The sequence below is a fragment of the Pseudochaenichthys georgianus genome, chromosome 22, assembly GCF_902827115.2.
Source record: "Pseudochaenichthys georgianus chromosome 22, fPseGeo1.2, whole genome shotgun sequence".
In the NCBI taxonomy this organism is placed as follows: Eukaryota; Metazoa; Chordata; class Actinopteri; order Perciformes; family Channichthyidae; genus Pseudochaenichthys; species Pseudochaenichthys georgianus.
Genome location: NC_047524.1, coordinates 4,450,987 through 4,473,989, shown reverse-complemented (window position 1 = coordinate 4,473,989; position 23,003 = coordinate 4,450,987). Strand labels below are relative to the sequence as shown.

Here is a 23,003-nt window from a genome sequence, read left to right as displayed (position 1 = left end):
TTTTGGGTTTTGGCTAGAAAAGGGCAATTAAGAGCTGCTCTTAATGAGGCTGGCAGCCACCCCATAAACTGTCTGGTTCGGTGAAAGAGCTGCTCATTAGACGGAGCTGCCCAGAAAAAAGCCCGCCTCCCCCCCCTCACCCGCAGCACCCATCGCCTCCACTCTTACTAAAACAGGAAATGATGGATCAGACATTTGAAAAATTGTATGCTAGCATTGAACAAAGTTACTATTTTATGTCTGGCTTCACTAACAAATCCTGCGTGTGTGTGTGTGTGTGTGTGTGTGTGTGTGTGTGTGTGTGTGTGTGTGTGTGTGTGTGTGTGTGTGTGTGTGTGTGTGTGTGTGTGTGTGTGTGTGTGTGTGTGGTAATGATGCACATTTTCCATGAGGTAGGTTGCTGTGTACCCTGCAGCATTAAACAGAACATCACTGATGAGAATGGCAACATTAAAACACCAAAACGACTAAAATAGACCCCGCTATGATCCGCAGGTCTTGTTTTTCCCACCCTAGTTTATGTGCACCATAAACTTTTAATTTATCCGTCAAAGAGCTTGATGCAGAGCCGGAAATCTAGAGTTGTTGGCTTGCTACGGCACAAATGCTGGGAATCACGATCAATTCAGTTGGTGATTTTCTTAATGTGTCGATCTCTGGTTACCACCACGCTACCTAGTGAAGTGCCGAGACTTGCAAACTGGTGGAAAGTAACCGAATAAATGTACTTAAGTACTGAACTTTAAGTACAAATGGGACTTTATTTTAGCTTTTTTTATTTCCCGCTACTGAACATTTGTGCTCTAACACACAAAGGGACCATTTTCGGCGATTTTGCTTTCAATACTCAGCACATTCTTAATGCGTGACTTTACCTTTTAAAGGAGTATTTTAAAGTATGGTATACTACTTTTATTTAATTTGAAAGGTTCTGGAAACTGAGGGATTCTCCACTCTCACGCTATGTGGCGTCTTCTTCCCCGCACCTGTCTGGCACAGCGTTCCTATTGACTCTTGACAAAACTAGGTCATTCGCAAAGCTCTCCCTGGACACGAGCACTGGAAAGAAAATAAACGGCGATGTGAATGGAGCTCCACTGGAGGTGGCCCAGCTTCCTGCCAGGGCCACAGAGGGATGCTGAGAGGAAGGTTAAGATAATGCAAAGTTGTGATAACGTATAGCCGTTTCTGCTTTTTCTTCTCTGGCTGTGGAGATAATCATGCCTCTGATATCTAAAATCGTTCCATATTTGGTGTGTGATGTGGCTCTCTGAGTTTCCTCCTGGTGCGTTCAATAAAATGTCTGTCGACTTATAAATCATGCAGGAATTCCTTATCCCATATCTCTTTCATAACTCCCCCACCCCTTTTGTCTTTATATCCTTTCAAGCGGACACCCGGTGATGTCTGATAGCAATTAGCCTTCTAAACACTTCATAAACAAGTCAGTCACAATACGTGTGATCTATTGTTCGTATCACACTGAAGCATAAAACAAGTTTGCGGCACACATGCTGTTGTCATCACCACTAAGACAGGGCTTCTAGAAATATCTGGTGGAAACCAGCCGAGCAGGAAGTGAGTATGCAAAAGCTCAGATGAGAGACAGGAAATCAGGTGACTAGAGTTTTATTGTTTTTTCCCCCCTCCTAGTTCTAGGGTCTTTTATCTAACTTTTATCCATGTACTTTTTCTTTTAATGTTTAATTGAACTATTCATATTTTAGACTGCACTGTAACTTTTATCCATGTATTTCTCCTTTTAATGTTTATTTTATTAGCTTTTCTTTTTTAATGCTTAATGTCTTTCCTTTTTTGTAAAGCACTTTGAATTGCCTTGCGTTGAAAAGTGCTATATAAAGAAACTTGCCTTGCCTTGCCTTGCCTTTCCTTTCCTAGGGTATAAGCTCCAGACAAAATGGCACGAAAATGCTCACACCTGAACGAGCCATATTTCTCTCTATACTGAGATGTTGAGTCCATATAGTTATGGAATCGATCCCTGCCCCCCCCCCACATCGTCCCTTCACTATGAGCCCGAGGCGTATGTCTGCCAGATGTCCAGAGAGGGGGGGGTATGAAAGGGCTGAAGAGTGCCAGAGGTGTCTTATATCTGTGGAATTATTACCCTAATGATATAACATAACACATGCCGTCAGTCCCTCCAGGAGAAACAAACCCCGATCTATATTAAAGCCACGTCTCTTTCATTTAACGGACCTTTTTTTGGGAAAGCAGGAGGAGGAAGATGATGACGAGGATTTCCCTTTTCCATCCGGGACTTATACACCGCCAGTCTGTACCTGAAAGTACAAAAAGATCACATCACTATCTTGTTTTCCACACACAAAGTATAAGTTGACTATATTTCACAAACAATGTACCATACATGACGCTGCGTTAGGTCTTTGAGAGCGAGTGCAGATATTATTCTTTTATTTTTCACATCTGTAATTGAGAACTATATGGCAAAAGTGTTTGTCCAACGTTTTAAAGTCAAAACTGCTGCACCAATTGAAAATCTGCTCAAAGATTGTAGGTTTATGTTTATTAAGGATCCCCATTAGCTTTTGCTCTCGACAAAAGCTACTCTTCCTGGGGTCCGACACTTAAAACAATACAACAATAATACAACAATAATAATACAGCAACATTTAGGACATAAGTCCTGACATCATTAACAACATCACCAATATCATCATCAACAACATGCGATCAAATTAAATTAAATTGGGGTTCACAGCTCACAAGGGTACGTGGTCATTAGTCCCTTCAATCCCTTCTTGAAAGAGGCTCTGGACTCTATGTCAGCGAGCTAGTTTGGCAATGAGTTCCATTCCTTTATAGCTCTATAAGACACAGAAGATTTCAGAAGATGTGTCCTGGGTTTAGGTGCCCGTAGATGGCCTGATGTAGCTCGTCTAGTCTTATGGTCATGCTCGTCTCTTGTGTAACTATTTGAGCATAAAAAGACAGTGGTCTTTTACATTTAGAAAGTGATAACACGAGATTGCAGACGTTTCTCAACTGGAAGCCATGATAGGTTTCTATGCATAACTCCAATATGAGTGTGCTTCGAGCAGTGGAGAGCTCGTCTGGCAGCCTTGTTTTGAGCTATTTGTAATTTCTGTAAATGTGTTTTTGCTGCTGACGACCATATGACCGGACAGTACTCAGGATGTGACAAAACCAGAGACTGAATGACTTGTTTCAAAGTGGTTGGTGTTACATACTTTGTACATTTTCTCACCACAGCTACATGTATGCTCCTTCCCATTTTAGTTACGATACTGTCAATTTGCTTTGTCCACCGTAAACCAGAATCAAGAACAATGCCAAGCAACTTAGTCTCGTTTACGTGCTGACCAGCCAGTGTCAGGCTTAATTGAGGATTGCTGCTTAACATATGTCTGGATCCGAACACCATTGCTTTTGTTTTTGCAATGTTGAGTACCAGTTTGTTATTGTTGACCCAGTCTGCTATGACTTTAATCTCTATTTTAAGTAGATAGTTTAACTCACTGCATGTTGATGCCGTACTGTACATTGTGGAATCATCAGCATACATTATTACACTGGGCTTATTTAATACGTAAGGAAGGTCATTTGTGAATATAGAATACAACAAAGGCCCAAGCGAACTCCCCTGTGGGACCCCACACTGCAACACCTTACTTTCAGAAAAGCTCCCATTGAAAAACACTCGCTGCCTTCTCCTAGTCAGGTCCATCCAGCACATAGCAACAGAACCAAAGCCATAGCAACAGAACCAAAGCCATAGCATTTGAGTTTGTTCAGCTGCAGACTGTGATCGATTACATCGAAAGCTGCTCTAAAGTCTAACATCACAGCTCCTACAAGCCTCCTATCATCCATGCTCTTTAACCAGTCGTCGGTCATTTGTGCAAGTGCTGTACTTGTAGCGTGACCATCTCTATAGGCGTGTTGGTAGTTCGTTGTCAGATTGTTACTTGAAAAGTAGTATTGAATTTGGGTGTATACTATTTTTTCTATTAATTTACTTAACACTGGGAGGAGACTTATAGGTCGACTATTGGAACCAGCAAAGGTTTTTCTTTTATCCTTGGGTAATGGGATGACCTTGGCTTCCTTCCAGATCTCGGGGCACACGCCTTGCTCTAAACTTTTATTAAAAATGTGACTCAATGGCTTGGATATGTATTTGGCCGTCATTTTGAGCAGTTTACCATCCAAGTTGTCAATCCCAGGAGATTTATCATCGGACAGATGTAAAAGCATATCTTCAACATAACCCTGCTATGAGAAACTCCCATGAATCAGGCTAACATAATAACATATTGAGGCTAGCCAACAACATTGTTTCTGACCCAAACCCTGTTCTAAACAGTTCATGTATGTTCATGTATGTATTCAAATGTATGTTAAATGGTATTGAACAGATTGTCTTGTGATTGTAATGTTCTGATTTCTTTTATCTAGTCTATATTATGGCAAATGCAGCCGCTGCAACGCAAGTATAGCAAAGTATAGCAATGTGGTAATACGGTGAGTAAAGGGAAAAAAAACATTGTAAATACTATAAATTGCTAGTGCAAGTATTAGAAGTAGTAGATGTGTTTGTATAGCGAGGTGTTACAATCTATACAATACAATTAAATAAAATACCCATTAGTAATGTAGCAAGATATTATGGCTTTTAAACTGAACCGAGTGATTACTAGCATCATTTCAGCTCCACTGAGGTGAACATTTACTTTTAGGTCAGAGCCCCAAGCTTGTATGTTCTTATTTTTAAAAGATACCTTTGTGGCCTCTTTGCTTTAAATAGATGGACAGGACAGATAGTACATGCAGCAAATGGCCCTGGGTTTGATTTGAACCAGGCTGGTTGGGAAAGGACTTAACCTCCTCCGTACATGGGGCGCTCGGGTAGCTCACCTGGCTCATAAAGCTCATAATTTCATTCTAAGGTTTGTCTGATAATTGACCAATGGGCTCGGTAAAAGCCTCCATAATTCCTGCCTGCCTACATCCCTGCTTATTTAGCTAACACAAGCTGAAAAGCTCACTGATACAATTCAATAAAAGACATCTGAAATCTATCCTTGAGCTCGTGTAGGTTGTTGTAAACCATATACATGTAGGGAAACTTGATCCAGTGACTTGACTAGAGTTATACCATGTAACACACATGTATACAGACCCTAGTAGATGGATATCTAGCCATCAGCCCCTAGAGCATTTCAGTGAATAGATGAGGAGGAGGGTAGACAGTACCTGACATTTACTTAGTACTGCAGGATAGACAGGCCATTGTCTTTGCTGAAATGAGAAACTCTGCCGCAGAAGGGCGAACGGGGGAGAAAGAGGGTGGTGTCAGACAACCTGATATCAATCTAATGAAATAATAGCGAGCGCTCTGATGTGGATATCTGGGATATCTAGGCTTTTTACCCCATTGATAAAGGTCTTTCTCGACCTTGGGAAGCCTAGAGACACAAAGAGGGTGAAACAGTGAACTGAGGCGGTGAACTCTTGTGCACAAACTCACTTTCACTGCCTCGGAAAACGGAGACGACACATGTCAAATAAAAAAAAAACACAATATACTCTGAACCTGAAACTTCTGTAGATGTGACCGCAGGAAGCGCTTTGATAGGCTGACTGAAGTGGCACTGATGAACATCACGGGCCAGACTCGGCGACAGTTTTATCCCACAGGCCGTAAGGCTGTCAATCTCCTGAGCTCACCACTAACATGTGTTTATAATACACTGTTCAACTGTACATCTGTTTATCCTACACATGTATTATTCATTACAGTATGCAGTATGTGCTATATCGTACAGACATTTATTTTATATTCCATTTTATCTTATTCTTATTTACCTATACCTGCATTTCACTACTATACATGTATTATCTTTATATTCTATAGAAACAACACCTACTATCTGTCACTTGCACCATTTTATATTGCACTATTTATTTTTATTTTATGTCATAAGTATTTCGTATGTTGCACTGTTGGCAGAGCCTGGGAAGTTCATTGCCAAGAACAACTCTATTTTACATATGACAGTATAACCTTTGAGTCTTTGAATATAAATACATCTCTCCCTGGGAGTTGTTTTTCTGATTATACGATGAAAGCTAATATAGTGGTTAACAGCCAGATAGAGAGAGGGAGGGATCGAGCGCATATGGCAGGCAGAGACACATTAATGTAAAGCCAACAGCACAAGCTGTCCTCCTGATCTGTCCCTGCCGTGTCAAAAGACTGGATTACTTTCCCGCGTCTCTGCAGTCGACCAATGGGCTTCTACAAAAACAGCTCAAACCACTCAGCATCCATCAGAGAGAAAGAGGAAGGGAAAGAAGAAGTGGAGAGCTGGTGAAAGGAAGTGAGACTGAGGCCAACAAAACATCTGCTCTGGATCCTTTTTAGTGGAGTCCGTCCCCTTCTCGCAGAGCGTTTGTTTGTCCATGGGTCAGGAAGACAAGCCAAACACACAAAGAGACGCTCAGAGATGTGTGTGCGCACAGAGAGAAGTTAATAAGTCAATAGGACACATCTCCATATCTTATTGGGCCTTGTCTTAGCGGCTCGTTGGGGGAATAACGAACGGGATTGACACAAATCAATGTACTTTTCACTGGTGGGGGTGCAAGGAGCGAGCCAAAGAGCCCGAAAAGAACAAAGGAACAAAAAGGAGGAGAAAACAGGAGGGAAGAGGAGAATGAAAAGCCCCCTTCTGACTCGCAGTGACCCACATACATTTGCCCAGCTTTTCTGGGGCTCTCTCTCTCTTGGCAACCGCCAGCCTCTGTGAAAGAATCCCAGCGTTCAGCCAAAGGCAAAGCCCATGTGAGGGGAGGGAGGGGAGGATGGCAGAGAGAGAGAGGGAGGTGTGGACGGGTGGACACCAGACCCCTCCTCCTCCCGAAGCCTGTTGCTCCTGACAACCGCCGCTCAATGGATTCCTCCAAATCCAAGAGGCGAACACACACAGCATGCAGGGCAGGGTATTAAGATCCTAATTAAAATAACAAGTACTGACACAACGATATCAAAACACTCTGCTGTGTTATAAATCTTACTGGAGTAAATGTATATGAGTAATACCAGGAAAATGTACTAAAGTATTCAAGATAACTTTTTATTTAGCAGCAAAATACCGGTTGAGATTGATTTATGATTGATGTTTTATTGTATGTTGCATTATTAGGTTATTAAATCTGATCTGGCATAGTACAGTGGTTCCCAAACTATAGGTTGAGTCCCCTTCAAAAGGGTCAACAAAGTAAATCTGTAGGGGCGTGAGATGATTCATGAAGTAGAGAATGTTGTACTTTGACCAAATGCCTGATGTTGATGTGTCTTTAAGCGCTTTTACACCAGAGTACTTTTCCCAGGAATAGTTCCGATAGTTCCTGGAATTTTGCGTTCACACCAAAAAGATCTGGAACTAGAACTTTTTTTCGGGAACCTTTTCACCCCTTTTCAGTCCCTGCTAGAGAGGTGGTACTTTCCTGGGGAGGAAAAGGTTCCAATTTCTGATTCAGCGGCTTCATTTGCGTAATCCTCCCTCAGCGACTTATTCCGGTGTGAACGCGATTTACTAGGACAGTTCCGGGACTAAAGAGTTCGGCGGGACTAAGTACTGGGAACTAAGTACGGCAAAGTACTTGGTGTGAAAGCGGCTATTATATGAATATAGGTAAATAACTTTACAGTACTAACACTTTTTCGGATGAATGACCACAATATAGTGACTAGTTAAAGTGTCTATTTTGTGAACTTGTGTTCAAACAACAACCCTGACTGCGGCCGAGTCACTTGTCGCAAGCGTTTTTGTGACAAAATGCAGTTTGGGGACTAGACGTACTTATTGGGCATTCCTCCTGGTGAGAGTGTAACCCCATGTTGTCGGCCAGTGATGGAATCTGAAAACCCACAACGACTTCAAGACTCCCGATTACAAGACATAAAGCTGTGTAGTGTAAACAGTAAATCAATCTCAAGACTTTGAAATGGTGTAGGGTGACCTTTGCTGAAAGGTTCACAAGCCAAAATCGCTGGAAAACACTAGCCACATTATCTTTGTGTTGGATCTGATTCTAGCAATTAAAGGTGTCTCATAAATGTAGTACAGCATGTCCCTATATGGTGATGGAGTAGAAAAAAATACTTATGAAGTTGAAATACGTAAGTGCATAAATGTTCTGACAGGATCAATGGCAAAGCGCTGATCTCTGCCGAACTGTAGACTGGTGTTAAAGCAGAAATTGGACATTCATCATTAGGTTTTATAAATATTTAACACTTCCTATGAACATTTCTACACTTCACCTTCATTTGATCCAAGAATAAGATGAAAAAAATAGGCTGATTTTGGCACACTGGCTTTCTTGGTGCAGAGGAGCAGCTGCGACCGGGGAACAAACTGAAAGAGACCAGTAGAAGGTTTTAATGGGCCATTTGATTGGGGTGTGCAGACTTGTAGCCTAATGATGGATGAATGCGGAGCCTTCTAAGCGACAGTGACATAATCAGAGAGCTGTAGGTCAGCTAGTGACAGCTGAGTGGCTGTGGCCGAGCGGGAGAAAGAGCCCTTTCAGCCCCAACGCTCACGGACGCCGATCCAAGTTCATTAGCAGTCAGACCGGCTACAGGGCCTGCTGCAGGCTTCTCCACAGCTACACATTAAACACACACACACACGTATCAGCATGCAAAGACACACTGAACATCACATAACAGGCACTTTTTTCTTCTTAAAGTGAATTTATTTTTGTTCTTAATGGTCCAAGGTTGTTATTTTTCTACCCTTCGCTCACCTTTTTAATGGCTTTGGCATAAGCGTTTTATCTATAAACAATAAAAGGTTGGGGCTAAAACATTTTTCTCTGGTTTGGCCCCTTCACTAATAATCATCTATACACTCTCCCCTCTTTTCCTGCCATTAAGCTGCGATGGAGCCAAACCCGCAGCCCAGCCAAAGAACCTGATAGTCGTGGAACCCATGCAGCTCTCCCCCCCACCTTGGAATGCATTTCTGCTGCGCTGCACTTTTCACCATCCAGCAGGGAATGGATGCAAGCACCCCCCCAAAAACCACCAGCACCCACCCACCGACTCAGACACAAACACACCGCCACTCGCTTTTGAGAAATTGCCCTCTAAACTTTGACAGGCCTACAGTACGTGCCTCCGAAGCTGACTTACACCCAGTCGTGGAAAGTAACGAAGTACATGTATTCAATTTACACTACTGCACTACTTATACTTCACTACAAGAGAGAGGGAATGTTGTACTCCCCACTCAGCCACATCTATCCGACAGCTGTAATAACCAGTTACTTGTATGAGGAACTGAAACAGGCATGATGATCATGTGAAACACAACATATTGTTAAAGATTAAACTAGTGGTTTCCAACCGTTTTGGTTTGTGGCTTTTAACAAATAAAAGTTATATTTAGTTGTTCAAACAGTTCCATCAAAAAGATAAGATAAGACAAACAAATTAAAATGTATGTTGCATACCTTTCTTTTTCCTACTTATTAGTTGATGACCCTTCTGATTTATATTGTGACCCTTTAATATGGGCCTTACACCATAGTTTGGGAACCACTAGACTAGATTACCTGTATAAAGAGTAGTAGAAACTAGTTTAAACTTATGTAACTAAAGTAAAGTGCCACAAACCAATTGCTGCATCATTATTACTACAAAAACTGTCATTTATGATACATAAATCACAGGTTGTATTTTAGTACAAAAGGTGTACTTTTAACATCTAAAACGTTAAGTTTTAACTATCTTAACTATCCACCTTTATTTAAGTAGGACTTTTACTCGAAGCAAGTATCTTCACATTGTTTAATTGTTCCTTTTACTTAAATCTCAAGGTTCAATAGTGCACAATACCCACACATACACAGAGCCACAAACACTCACAGCCTTCTCCTCATAAATGACCACAACTGAACAGAGACAGATTCCTTCCCCATCACACTTTTCAGATTTCCCCAGACCGCAGCAGCGCTCGTGGAGAAAACGAAAGATTTGGCCAGACACCGGTTCTGGCCGTCCACCCTCAGCATGTGATCTTGTGTTTCAAAGTCAACACAACGGGAACGTGAACACTTCACCTCCAGCCCACACACTCTCCCACCAAATACAGCATATCCTCTCCGCTGTATCTTTCACCCTCACATTTGATTTATCCCTCCATCTGTAGTCAACTCACTTCTTCCTTCGTCCGCCTACGAAATATGCCAACCTCACATCTTTCTGAGAGTGGGCCTACAAACATGTACAGTAATTAGGTTAGCAGTAGAGGTGTTTGTACTGAAAATATCTCCATTGTGTGAGCTTAGAGATAAAAAAAGAGAAAGCAGCGAGTGAAAAGAAAAGGGGAGGGGAGGCTGAATAGGATAAAAGGAAACAAGATGAGAGGAAGAAAAGCAAATATATGAAGAAAGAGAAGGAAACAGGGGAGATAAGTGTGACCTGCATCCTGACAGTGATGTGGGAACTATTCTACTGCCCCCTCCTGGTGTACAACACAATCCTCCCAACAATACACACCTCTTTCCCACACTGCAGTGACACCAGGCTATCCTTCATTCACTCTCTCTGTGATGACTCAAATTATACACCGCACTAGTTCTAGTAATTACATAGACGCCAATGTGTATACTTCACATAAAAGGACAACTCGCCCACGCTCAGGTTGAGTCGGAGGAGCTGCCGTGTCCCCCCGTGTGACGATGACACCCTGCCACTCTCTACTCTTCACACGTATTCGCCTGCAGTTCAGCAGATGATATCATAAAAACATTAACTAGGTTATGACCTGATTATACGTTGCAATGAATGTAGAGGCACAGAAAAAAGACACCTGATCTACCCGAGACTGCTCCTGCGCCCTGGAGACTGCCATTGTGCCATGGTTGCGTGTGTATCGTACTGCCGTTGAAGTGTCTGTCTTGTATGTAAATATGTGAGAATAATACATAGTGGTGTATGCTAGACAGCGTATATTTTAAATTACTAATATTATAATTAGGATTACCACCGGGCATTGAATCTGCTATTCAAGAAAACTCTTTGTTTATCCAAACCTGAACTTCACAAAATCTTATACCTTTTACTTTTGGCAGAACCCAACAATATGTATACATTTCTTAAGTCTATAGATCCATGAATAAAATTCTGGATATCTGGCATACTGTAGAGCTAATCAAACTGTTACTTGCCCAATACGTCGATCGCAACGGTAGTGTGGGTAGATCGCATGGCATTGGAAAAAAAAGTTAGCCTATCATCTATCCTTACTATGGCATGCCACTTGATTGACGTACAGGTAAGCCAGTCCGAGATCTTTTCTAACACGCCGTTCACTACGCATGCACGGTCAACCGCGCCAAGCTGCAAATCACCGGCGAGCTGATTACCTAGTTAGCCTTCCAATTTATACAATTCTACTAAAGAAAGAGTATAAAATTGACGTAATGACCAACAATGTACTGAGTTGTATTGTGCCATACGGGTTCATGCAGTTATGCAAGGTACACCAACATAAGGTATACTCAGTATATATATATAAATAAATATATGTTTAGCATTTTAAATGTAGGTGGTAGATCATTTTGACTTGATCATTTTTAAAATAGCTCCCAGGCTGAAAAGGTGTGGGCACCCCTGCTATAGAGAAAGCAATGTAGCCAAACACTTATATGTGTTCAACTATAGACACTCTTACTGCCCAGAGGTTTAGCTTCATGCTGATCTCCTGCTAAATGTGAATGTTAACTAGCTAACATTAGCATGGTAGCATGGAAGAAGTGGTGGTGCTATCAAAGACTTACAGTGAACTAATAATTCAATCCTAGTAAATATATGTGTTTGATTTTGAGTGTGCACTGCTCTTTATCTGAGGTAGAAAGGTCAACCATGTCAGTTTGACAAACTGATCAGTTAATCATCATCATCAGTGTAGCCTTCAGTCATGCAAAACCAAAACATGCCAATTGAAAACGCATCCGATAAAGCATTGGTATATCTTGTTATATCTTCTCATGCCAAGATCTATTGCATCTTGGCATGAACACAAACTGGGTTGGGAGCCGAAACTCAGAAATCCGAATGCTATGTATCAGATACCTGAGGAATACAATATCGTTGATTTAGCTTGTTGTCTCTTAAACAAAGAGACGTTGTCACCGTTTCTGCACTGACCATCGCTGTGCAAACTTAGTTTTTGTTAGCTTAAATCACTATGGGAAGAATAACAAGATAGGCCAGTCTGGGTAAGGACTATGCCATTGACAGGCTTCTTTTGAGCAATGACCCAATATAGCACCAAGCTGATTGTATTTACTGGCCCTTCATATGTTGGACACTGTGTTACAGTAAAGGAAATGGCAAAATCATAAACAGAGTTTAATAATATTATTTAAGAGCAACCAAATCAAGCTGAATTGAACTTAGAAACTCTAGGTAGTGATTATGAATAAATACGGTTAGTGTACATTTTTATAAAGACAAGAAAGCAGAATCGTACTTCCCCAGCTCAGACGAAAAGCATCAGTTACTTCATTTTAACTTTTCAATAAAAACCGGGATCGTCTCCCATGCAGTGGATCATTACCAACAGAAGACCCCTGTCTTTTACTCTGGTGCCACCCTCAGGCCAGGCATTACATGTGTTGCCCTACGATTAATAACAATCCAACTTAAAATAAGGTTGTTTATATTTTTTATCTTACTAACTAGAACATCTGGTGTGTAGCGAAAATCAACAACCCCAGAGGGCCTGAACATGACTTTACAGTTTTTGACTCAAAACTCAAACTCTTTTTGATTTTCAATGTAAAGTGTTTTCGTCTAAGTAGGTGTACGTTAAGGTGCCGATGTTGGTGTGCTGAGCTTCCTCTGCTTTTCCTATGGGCCCACAAGCACTGTGGGTTGAGCAGGTTATGAGCTCTGGCTGCAGTCTGGGAACATAATGGTTTCATTGACTCAATCACAAGCTCTGACCTGCCAGCTTTGTGAGCAAGCTGCGGAGTGAGCATTATTGTAAAAAGGCTTTTAAAACCGCTATTACGCCACATTAGGGTGTGTGTGTGCGAGTGTGTGTGGTGGTGATGTGGGATCTGTACAGGAGGGTAGTTTTAACACCTTCTCCAAACAAAATATACAGTGGAAAAAGTGTGGATTACATTGTGGGGTAATTTACTTGTCTTATAAAACCAGGACAAAAGACTATAGCTTACAGGCTTAAAGGAAAAATAAACACAGTTTTAATCACAGCTGATGTAACTCTCGGAGCTGTGCAGATCCCTGTAATGCATGGTAATGTATTGATTGATGCAGCATGGTCACATGTTGGTTGTGTTTGTATATATACAGTCTATAGAGTGCCACAGTGACGCGTCCTAAAACCCGGAAGTAAGTTAGCATGTTACCACTTCCGGTTCCTTCGACAAAAAAGTAATGCAATTTCTCCATAGGATTTTGGAAAATAGCTGGAAAGGTCTGTGGTTGAGACACATTTAAGATACGGATCACGTTTTGTTCTACGACATTAAATCCATCAGCAGTGACCCCACTGGTGATTCTTGAAGAGTTTACGTGTCTGAAAAACGATGGTTGTTAACAAGTGGCTGAATAGGACTACAGAGGCCGTTTTACGTCATTACACCGAACACGTAAACACTCCGCTAAGTTTGTTTTCCCCGTGTTCTGCTTGAAAGCAAGTGCCTGCCTCCTGAAAACTGTTAGAACAAACGCTTCAACTTGTACACTTTTGAATCTGTATTTTTGAATATGGATCTTGAGTTGGCGTGACGTTGAAGCAGCGACCCTGCTGTAATTAGTTTGAGCCGGCTCGTTCGCGACCGACACATCACTAATGTAATCACACTTCAGCTCTAAACATGAAGTACTGTCTAAAATTGATTTGCCCTAGTTCAGGCAAAGAACAAGGCAAAAATATACACTATGTGCACGCACACATTCTTGGTAGATTATTTAATAATAATAATAATAATAATTAGGGATGCTCCGATCGCCAATTTCGGGGCCGATCGCCGATCGCCGGAATCAGTATCGGCCGAAACCGATCGCCGATCCGATCGAGTGGGCGGGGCCTAAATGGAAGATTTAAACATCACTTTAAATCTTCCATTTAAAGCTCAGTTTAAACTCAGTTAATGCTCATTCACTGGAGCTTCCACTAACAACAATCAACTTAATTATTACATTCAAATGATGTACATTATTCAAGTTTCCATTCACTTTGGATAATAACACGGGAGAAATTAGCGGAAGCGCTCTCTTTTCCTCTCTCCCCCTCTCTCTCTCCCCCTCCTGACAGCATTTCATGCAGCTCACTGATCCAGTAATGACTGACCCGACAGTGAAGAATAAATATATTTATAACTAGTTTAGCTTGTTCCAGAGGTAGATCAAATAGCTAAGTGTGTTAGGTCTAACTCTTGTGTGTTTCGTTCCGCTCACCGGTCCGGCGGGTGGAGCTGCAGGATTTCTGCTTCACACACGTTGCATACCGCTATTTTACTGTCTTTTTCGGACACCTCAAAATAATGCCAGACCGGTGAAGCCATTTTAGCGAGCTTGTTTTGCCGCACACAGAGAAAAGTGTCAACATTTGCCATAGAGCAGTACAAAGTCTCCTGGCAGGTGCATTAATGGCCAATAAAATACATCCAATAACACATTCCTGCTAGATTACTTTGTTAGGCGAATGCCATGTTTCTTTCGTTTACCTGGGAATCACCTCAATGAAAGATAAAAACATCGGTGTCATGATAACCTTACAGTGTTGTGAAATCCTGTCTCATAATAGTATAAACGACTGCAGTGTGTTGGTGCTCGATAAGTCTGTACTTCACAACCATAGATCTGTTAATGACAAATCCGGGATTGTGTTTTATTGTTTCAAAGGTGCCTGAAACATGTCATCACCAACATAGCACTCCCCATAAAGGCTTTAGGTGCTAGTGATACTACGAAAAAAGCCTTAACCAGATGACCCACACATTAGGAGCCACAACAAAACAATGGTGACATTAAAAAGCCCAGACAATGACCTCTGACTCATACCGTAATACACTCATTACATGTCTAGTACAGTAGTTTATGTGTTTGAGATAATACACTCACTTAATGTTCTTCCTATAATCAACTAATGGGTTTGGCAGCAGGGCAAGTATTTTGTGTGTTGACTAATTAAAGAAAATGCACATATTTCAGAACAACAAAAGGCTCCAAGATACAGTGACGTCATAATAAAGAAACTGGAATTAATGGGTACACGTTTTTTTATATCAAGGAAAATCAATGTTTCCGATTGGCTTGCAGGTGTCAATAAAAGTTGGTAAGCCTATTCAAAAACATCAAACGCTACCACCTTTAAATAAGTCACTCATATTAAGGGTTTTCAAGATGTAACTAGTTGCTTTACTAGTGGTTGAACAATCATTTACTAAACTTTTTTAAGATAACCTACATTACTGATTACACATTTAAGATGCCAGGTTTTCATTTTGCATTAGGTGAATGACTAATAACTTATTTTAACCAAAAAAACTATATTTTCCTAAGCCTAACCAAGTCGTTTTGAAATGTGACATTTTATAATTTTATCATTGATTTAGAATCAAATCATTGGTTCTTGCCACATCCATTATCCTAAATGCTCCCATCGTACTGATTAAAGACTGGAATATCAGCGCCTTTTGACATTTGTACAGCTTTTTTACATGAGAAAGAACTCATAACGTGACTCACAAGGTTAGCGTCAATAATGAAAACAATGGACTTTTCTAAACTTCCAGTCAGTGAAAAGCACAAAAACTGTCATATCAGGTAATGCTAGAAATAAAATACAAACACACAAGCACACAAAGTACAGACACACTGACTCAGACAGATGCATGACCCAAACAGTCAGGTTGGCTGTTTCAGATAACCGTCTTCCCGCCCTTCCCTCTGCCTTATCTGCTCAGACAGGCCCTTTAGCTATCATCTACCTTTTTAACAGCCCTTAACATTTCACATCTGCTCCGACAAACTCTCATAAACACTATCAAATGCTTTACATATCAAAGCCAATCACCTGCCGTTGCTCTGAATAAACAAGTGCATGAAGACTTTGTCCTGGGTGAGTAACAGTGAATAGGGGTTAAAGTAGACCAAACCAAGTACCAGGAAAAATCAGGGGAAATTCCCTAGAACCCGCTCAAACAAATCAACCTTTATTTAGCTGACTGTTCTAAGAGTGTGCTAAATATTAAACAAGGCAAAGAACTACTTGATCTTATCGAAGCCAAAATGTATTTTGAGTTGCATAAATTCCTTGTCATACTAGACAAGTGCATATCAATTTCTGAGGAATGTATCGACTTCATACAAGTGAGCACATGTGAATTTCTTTAGATGATATTGAGACTTTGGAATTAGTTTACAGAGGCTCTCAACTGTCCCCAATGACGGGGCCACACACCAGAAACGCATCAGACTGCGATCATTGCAGGGTTTCCCAGGTTTAGAGGGGTCCAGATGGGCCGGGGGACGCTCAGATGGGCCACATTCTTTAGAAAACTTAAACCTGCCACCACATTTCTTCAGATATGGGTGGTCTGCCAGTGTAATGTGGGATGTAGAAAGGCACCAACTGTCGGTGAGAGGGATGAGCAGACATCAAAGGGCTTTGGGAGTGTGGTGGAAAGTGACCCGCGGTCCAGTCTGGTCCAGTCTGTCACCCTCAGTAGCCTCGACTCGCAGAGATCACAGACGCACTGACACAGATCGGCCTCACGCCGTCCCAGCGCACGTACGCTCACATTCCCAGCATCCCAGATTCCCCAGTCAAGGTCACATTGTGGCACCTTCTGGACAGGACCACGAGGGAGGGAGGGTAGGGGCAGGTGTGGGTGTGGGTGTGGGTGTGAGTGTGAGTGTGAGTGTGTGTGTGCAAGTACGTGCGTGCGTGCGTGCATTACTATACTTGTGGGGACCTAAATCTGTTTACATAGTCACGTGTAGGGACTCGCCTCCCTTATGGGGACAAATTGGAGTTCCCCATGAGGGGAATCATTCATTTTAGGGTGAAGACTTGGTTTGGTTTAGGGTAAGGGTAAGGGATAGGCATGTGTTGGTTATGGTTAAGGTTAGGATAAGTCTCCAGGGAATGCATGAAAGTCAATGTAATGTCCCCTGAAGTGATGTATACATGGTATGTGTGTGTGAACCCCTAACCCTGTGACCCTGTGACCTCCGTGACACCAGTCTGGCTCTGTCCTTCAACAGTAACAGGGGACCATCCATGTCTTCATGCAAGGTCCAATAATGCAGGGCTCGACAGTAACGGTTGCCAGGTTGCCATTGGCAACCATTCAGAAAAAATGTCAACCACTTCTTGGCCTTTGGTTGCCATCAGAGGCAACCAGTTTTTAACAAAGAAATAAGGACAGCAAACAGCAAAATGTGCACCCCAAAAAAGATAAATGGTCATTATTTGTTGTATTAAGAGCGATATTTAATTATTGTTGTGACCAGTCGGAACTTGAGACTTAAGTTGCACGTGCATTGGTGTGATTACGGAGCCAGAAACGTTTACTCGCGTGCGCGGTGCGCCGTGTGTTTGTTTTAAAAAAAACTGCGACGCTAATTAAAGTTGTTTGACTGTGGGGTAAAAAGTTCGGCCAACCCGTCAACATCTCAAACGAATGTTCAAAGTGATTCAACTGATAAAGCGCAAGGTGAACCCAAACGAAAAGCAAAGAGGAAATGTGTAAAGTCTTGGGAGGCGAAATATATATGTGCATTCACTTCCGGTAAAAGTTCCTTCAAAATAAGAGTCCCGATCTTATTACTACCAAAATAAAAGTGCAAAACTAAACTTTACCATAGGAAAATATTGGCATACAAATATAATCACTTCTATAAAAAAGTAACACATGTTAAATATAGTTAGACATAGTAAAGGTAATTTACAGCATTAATAATTAATATCTAATTCTTAGCTGTGAATGGTTTTCATTTATTTAACATTAGAAATGTATGAGTCTGGCCAATCCAAGACTTCAATGCTGAAGGGCCAATGGATCTATGGTGGGGGTCAGCACAAAGGTCAGGAAAACCCAAACTTGAAAGGGAGACAACGGATGAAAAATAAACTAGTGACTTGCTCAATTCATTTGTGAGGGATCTGTGAAGAACAGGACAACAGCTGCACCACTGGTATTTTGTATACCAGCAATTGAGGGCGGACAAGTTTCCTACCACTTAAGTTTCAAATAATTGCGTTAATTACTAGAGATGTCCCGATCCGATCACGTGATCGGGGATCGGAGCCGATCACGTGATTTTCAAAAGATCGGGGATCGGGAGAAAAAAATCGGGGATCGGGATTTTTTTTTTTCTAAAATATTTTTTTTTTCATTTAATGTTACAAAACAAAAATGACCATGTTCACGTCTTAAAGTCATCCTGAGGACTTAGTTTTGGTTTAAAATTACACAACATCATGTATGTGTTGCTTTCTTTGGGCTTGTTTTCAGACCTGGTTGCTTATTTCTCTGAAATCTGGCAACAGAGTGGGCGCAGTGTCTAATAGTAGCAGTAAGCTAATGAGAGGCTACGTTCAGCTGGTGACTCGGGAGTCGGGACAGAGAAAATGTCAGGAGTTTGGAAGTATTATAAAATTGAAAGCGAAGGCAGTGTAACAGCCAGATGCAATGTTTGCAAGGCAGAGGTTCCGCGTGGTGGAAAGAACAGAGCTACGTTCAACACGACCAATCTAATACGCCACCTGAGAAACAAACGCCAACAACAACACGACGAGTACACAGCGGCCACTCGGGTAACGGCACTGAAACAACCGACACTTTCAGAGACTTTCAAAAGGAAAGAGAAACTGCCCCAGAACAGTGAAAAGGCCAACACAATAACAGCCAAGATAGCTGAATTCATCGCGTTGGATGACCAGCCTTTATCTGTTACCTTTTTTTTCTCTTAATGCATTGCATAAAGATCGGATCGGGAAAAATCGGTATCGGCAGATTGTCAAAATCAAATGATCGGAATCGGATCGGGAGCAAAAAAAGGTGATCGGGACATCCCTATTAATTACTTATTGTAAAGCATTTGGACATTATTTTGTGTCACATGTTCATTATTAAGTTGATGTATAACTGTATAGTATCTTAATTATTTAAAATATAAGGTGTCTAAAAATGGCAACCGTATTTTCAGTTTTGGCAACCAAAAGCTGATGCCTGGTTGCCAGCCTGGCAACCACTTTTAAAAGTTAGCGTTGAGCCCTGCAATAATGTAAAATGAGTAAAACTACTATTTTAACTATTTTCCATGTCCTTCTATAGTTGTAGTTTGCTGTAATTGTTCCTCCTGTCAATCAAGTTCTCATTCTGTTTTTGAAAACAACGAATTAACTTAATTAGCTTTTAGTACACTAGAGTTATTCAAATCAAATCTTCCAAGCTAACTCACGTTAACATGTTGATTAATTACATATTTACATTTCTAAGCTGTTGTGGTTGGGTCTTACCACAAAGTCACTTTAAAGATTATACACAGCAAATCTGACTTGTTTTCAAATGTAGAAATTATTAGAAAACACAAGCTAGTCGCCATACTGCTATCATAGCTTTCTCTTCTTTTGTTCCATTAATTAAATTGGATTTTTTTTTTTAAATATTGTTTTTTCTTTGTTTCACTTTTTTTAAGTCCTGATTATATTGAATTGTTAAGGAGAAGGATCGGAAAAACCTAATATGGAAACAACTGAGGCCAATACGGATCTTACTCACTGCTGTCGGCTTTCACTAAAAGTTTATATTCCACAGAAGCTCCACTGAATCTTTTTATTTCTTTAAATCTAAATGAATGGCTTCTATGTAATTTGCATCACCACTAGGTCCTGCTGATTTTCACAGTCATTGTCTAGACCTGCTAATGTTGGCTCGATGTGAGCCTGACCAAGTTGTTGTTCAGGGAAATTAAAGAATGAGGTCAGTGATGAACTCGCAGACAATGAGACAGACCTGCTTACTCATCCAACCATTGGGCAGCCATTCACACACTCACTGCTGCTGCTGGTGAAACCCCCAAAACCTGCAATACCAGTTTGCACAGCCTACAGTGCATCTATCCACCTCTGTCACTTGTCAAAGCCGGTGTGTGCGTGGGTGTGTGTGTGGGTGTGCGTGGGTGTGTGTGTGTGTGTGTGGTGTGTGCGTGGGTGTGTGTGTGCGTGCGTGGGTGTGTGTGCGTGCGTGTGTGTGTGCGTGGGTGTGTGTGTGCGTGCGTGTGTGTGTGTGTATGTGTGAGCATGCCTGTTTGTGTGATTGACATGTCAGAACAGCCCAAGCAAACATTAAAGCAGGCTTGTGAGCGCTAATGAAAGGTTGAAGGGTGTGTGTTTGTGTGTGTGCCGTAGATATCAATCACTAAATGCAAAGCATGCTGACTCACACAGCTCGAAAGGAGCTCAGTTGAGACAAAGGGGAGCCCTCAGGTGAGTTCCCACTGTTACATCACAATGGATGTGAACTCTGAGTACCGTCTGGCCACTGGCTCTCAGCCAATCACAGAGCTGGATTGAGGGAAGGGCCTACCAAAATGATTGATAGGGATTAAAGACTATTAGGAACTGGCATCGATTTAGAAAGAAAGAAAACACTGCATACACGCTCACCTAACAGGTCGCATCATGCCGCTGCTTTTTCTTTCTGTAGCTACCTCTGGGATTTGTGGGACATTTTCCAGTCGTAATGCACCGCATGAGAAGAAGTGTAACAGATCAAATGTCCTAAGTATTAAAACAGGCTTTTAATGATTTACTGGCAGCAGCAATTACAAAGTTTCCTTATCTTTTAGTATGTTTTACGTACTTAACATTTAAAGTTATAACGTTTAGATTGTAAGTGTGCAATGCAGCCATGGATACCTAGGATATGGACAACTTTAACGTTTTTTAAGGTTTTAAAATGACTTATTGTGCAAGAGCAGAGGAAATACTTACAAGAAAAGTTATAATTTCTTAAATCTATCAGATGTTTTACTCGTCTCTTGTGTAACAAATGTAATGAAAGGCGTGCTTGTTGTCTCAGTTAATACAAATGTGACCACTGATTGCAGATTAAAGTGGACAATAAAACATATGTGTTGATGGTGCTTAAAAATATTATTAATGAGTTGCAGTAGAGAAACATTGTGATTATAAAATGTGCAACTATATTTGTTAGAGTTGCACATTTCTCTTTGTTTCAGTAGTGTTGGTTGAAGGGACTATTATACAGAATGATTTAGTGTCTCTTCTACTTCTAGTACAGAGTACAGACATGAGAGTATACATTATAGTCTATTCCTGCATTGGTATTGATCTGTACTCCTTTCAGGACCTTTACACAAACACCTGAGCTGTGACCCCGGCCGTTTCTCATAATTACACCTGACGTTGGAAACGGTTCCTGTCACACTCAAAACCACTCCTATCCAGCAACTCGTGCTGAAGTCACCTGCTAGCAATCACTCATCTCCCTTCTCCTACTCCATGAAACACACACCTTAACACACACTTCTGAACACACCACGTCCACAGAGGAGCTATTCTATCACCAGACGCTGGCGTGCAAAGCTGCTACACAGGACTATTTTCATAATGACAAGAGAGATTTGTAGAAAGGGGGAGGGTTGTTGTGGGGAGCAGACATGATGTAAAATAACTTAACTGCTTCATAAAGTGCAAAGGGGGAGAAGGGAGGCGGTGAGAGGAAGGAGAAGCTCCCATGAGGCCCGCAGTCGGACTACACAAACCACGCTGAGCTCTGCGCCAACATCAACATGACTGCACTGAGCAGATGTTGTTTTTGTTGCTGCCAAATTACGCTTATTTGCTACTCTACCCTTTTTGTAGACGGGGAAACGTGTCCAACCATGCATTTTAATGCAACCATTTATAAATATTTAAAAAAAACAACATGAGAGCTTGTGGGATTACTCTGGACAACTTCATCAGCAAGTGGAGATAGCTTTATAAAATACATTTAACTAATATTATTTATATTTTCTTGAACATACAGTATTTAATATGAATACATATTTGATAAGTCTACAACTTGGACTAGAACTGATAAATGATTATTTGTATGATCATTTGTTCAATTTACGATAATGTGAAAGAAAGGAAAATCAATACTCTTTTTTTAAGAAGCTGTGACTATCTACACAGGGCTGTACCCGAATATTCGACTATTCGAATATTCGTTCGTTGGCCAACTATTCGGGTTTCAATTTCATTATTCAGATATTCGTTTTTTTATTTTTTTTCAAACAAATAAATATTTTTTCAAAAAAAAATAATATTTTTTTCTAAATGTATGCTATTAATAGAGGCGAATTGCCATATTCTTATACTATATTTATACTTTTGAATTGCACTGTTAAAATGCGGAAATATATACAATCTCAGCCTGTGCTCCTGACATCGCGTTCACTGTTCACAGTCACGAACGCAAACGGCACGCTTCACCTCGCTTCACCTCGTTTCACCCATAAAATGCCGAAGACTTCAGCTGTGTGGGACCATTTTAAATTGGACGACGGTAAAAAGAAGGCAGTGTGCCAAATATGTGATAAGAAACTGGCCTACCACGGTGGCACAACAACTCAAGTCACCTGGATGCTGTAAGTAGTAGCCTAGCTTAGCTTAGCTGTTGTGAAGTTGCCATGATGAAGCTGCTTTATCCGCCGTTTAAACAGTAACGTTAAACATGATAAAAACGGTGCCACTTACTTTGCTTGGAAAATAGTTGCAAGCAAGCAACCGAATTGTTTTTTTATATTAGTTTTTTAATTTTATCAGAATAGTGAAAATAATAGGAGTAATGTGGGAACATCTGGGGCTAAGGCAATTATTGGCATAAAGTTGAGTAGCTCAGCCTAATAATAAATTGTGTCC

General features: G+C 41.1%; 1 protein-coding gene across 1 annotated transcript in view; it reads right to left on the bottom strand.

Annotated features, from left to right (window-relative positions):
* The window catches only part of plekhh1 (pleckstrin homology domain containing, family H (with MyTH4 domain) member 1), a 222,185-nt gene that overhangs the window by 184,883 nt on the left and 14,299 nt on the right, over positions 1-23,003 (bottom strand). Inside the window, exons 2-3 of the mRNA XM_071207236.1 lie at positions 8,336-8,429; positions 2,221-2,303 (exon numbers count right to left, since the gene is read on the bottom strand). The gene's annotated coding sequence lies outside the window, so the exon portion shown is untranslated. The remainder of the gene's footprint in view (positions 1-2,220; positions 2,304-8,335; positions 8,430-23,003) is intronic.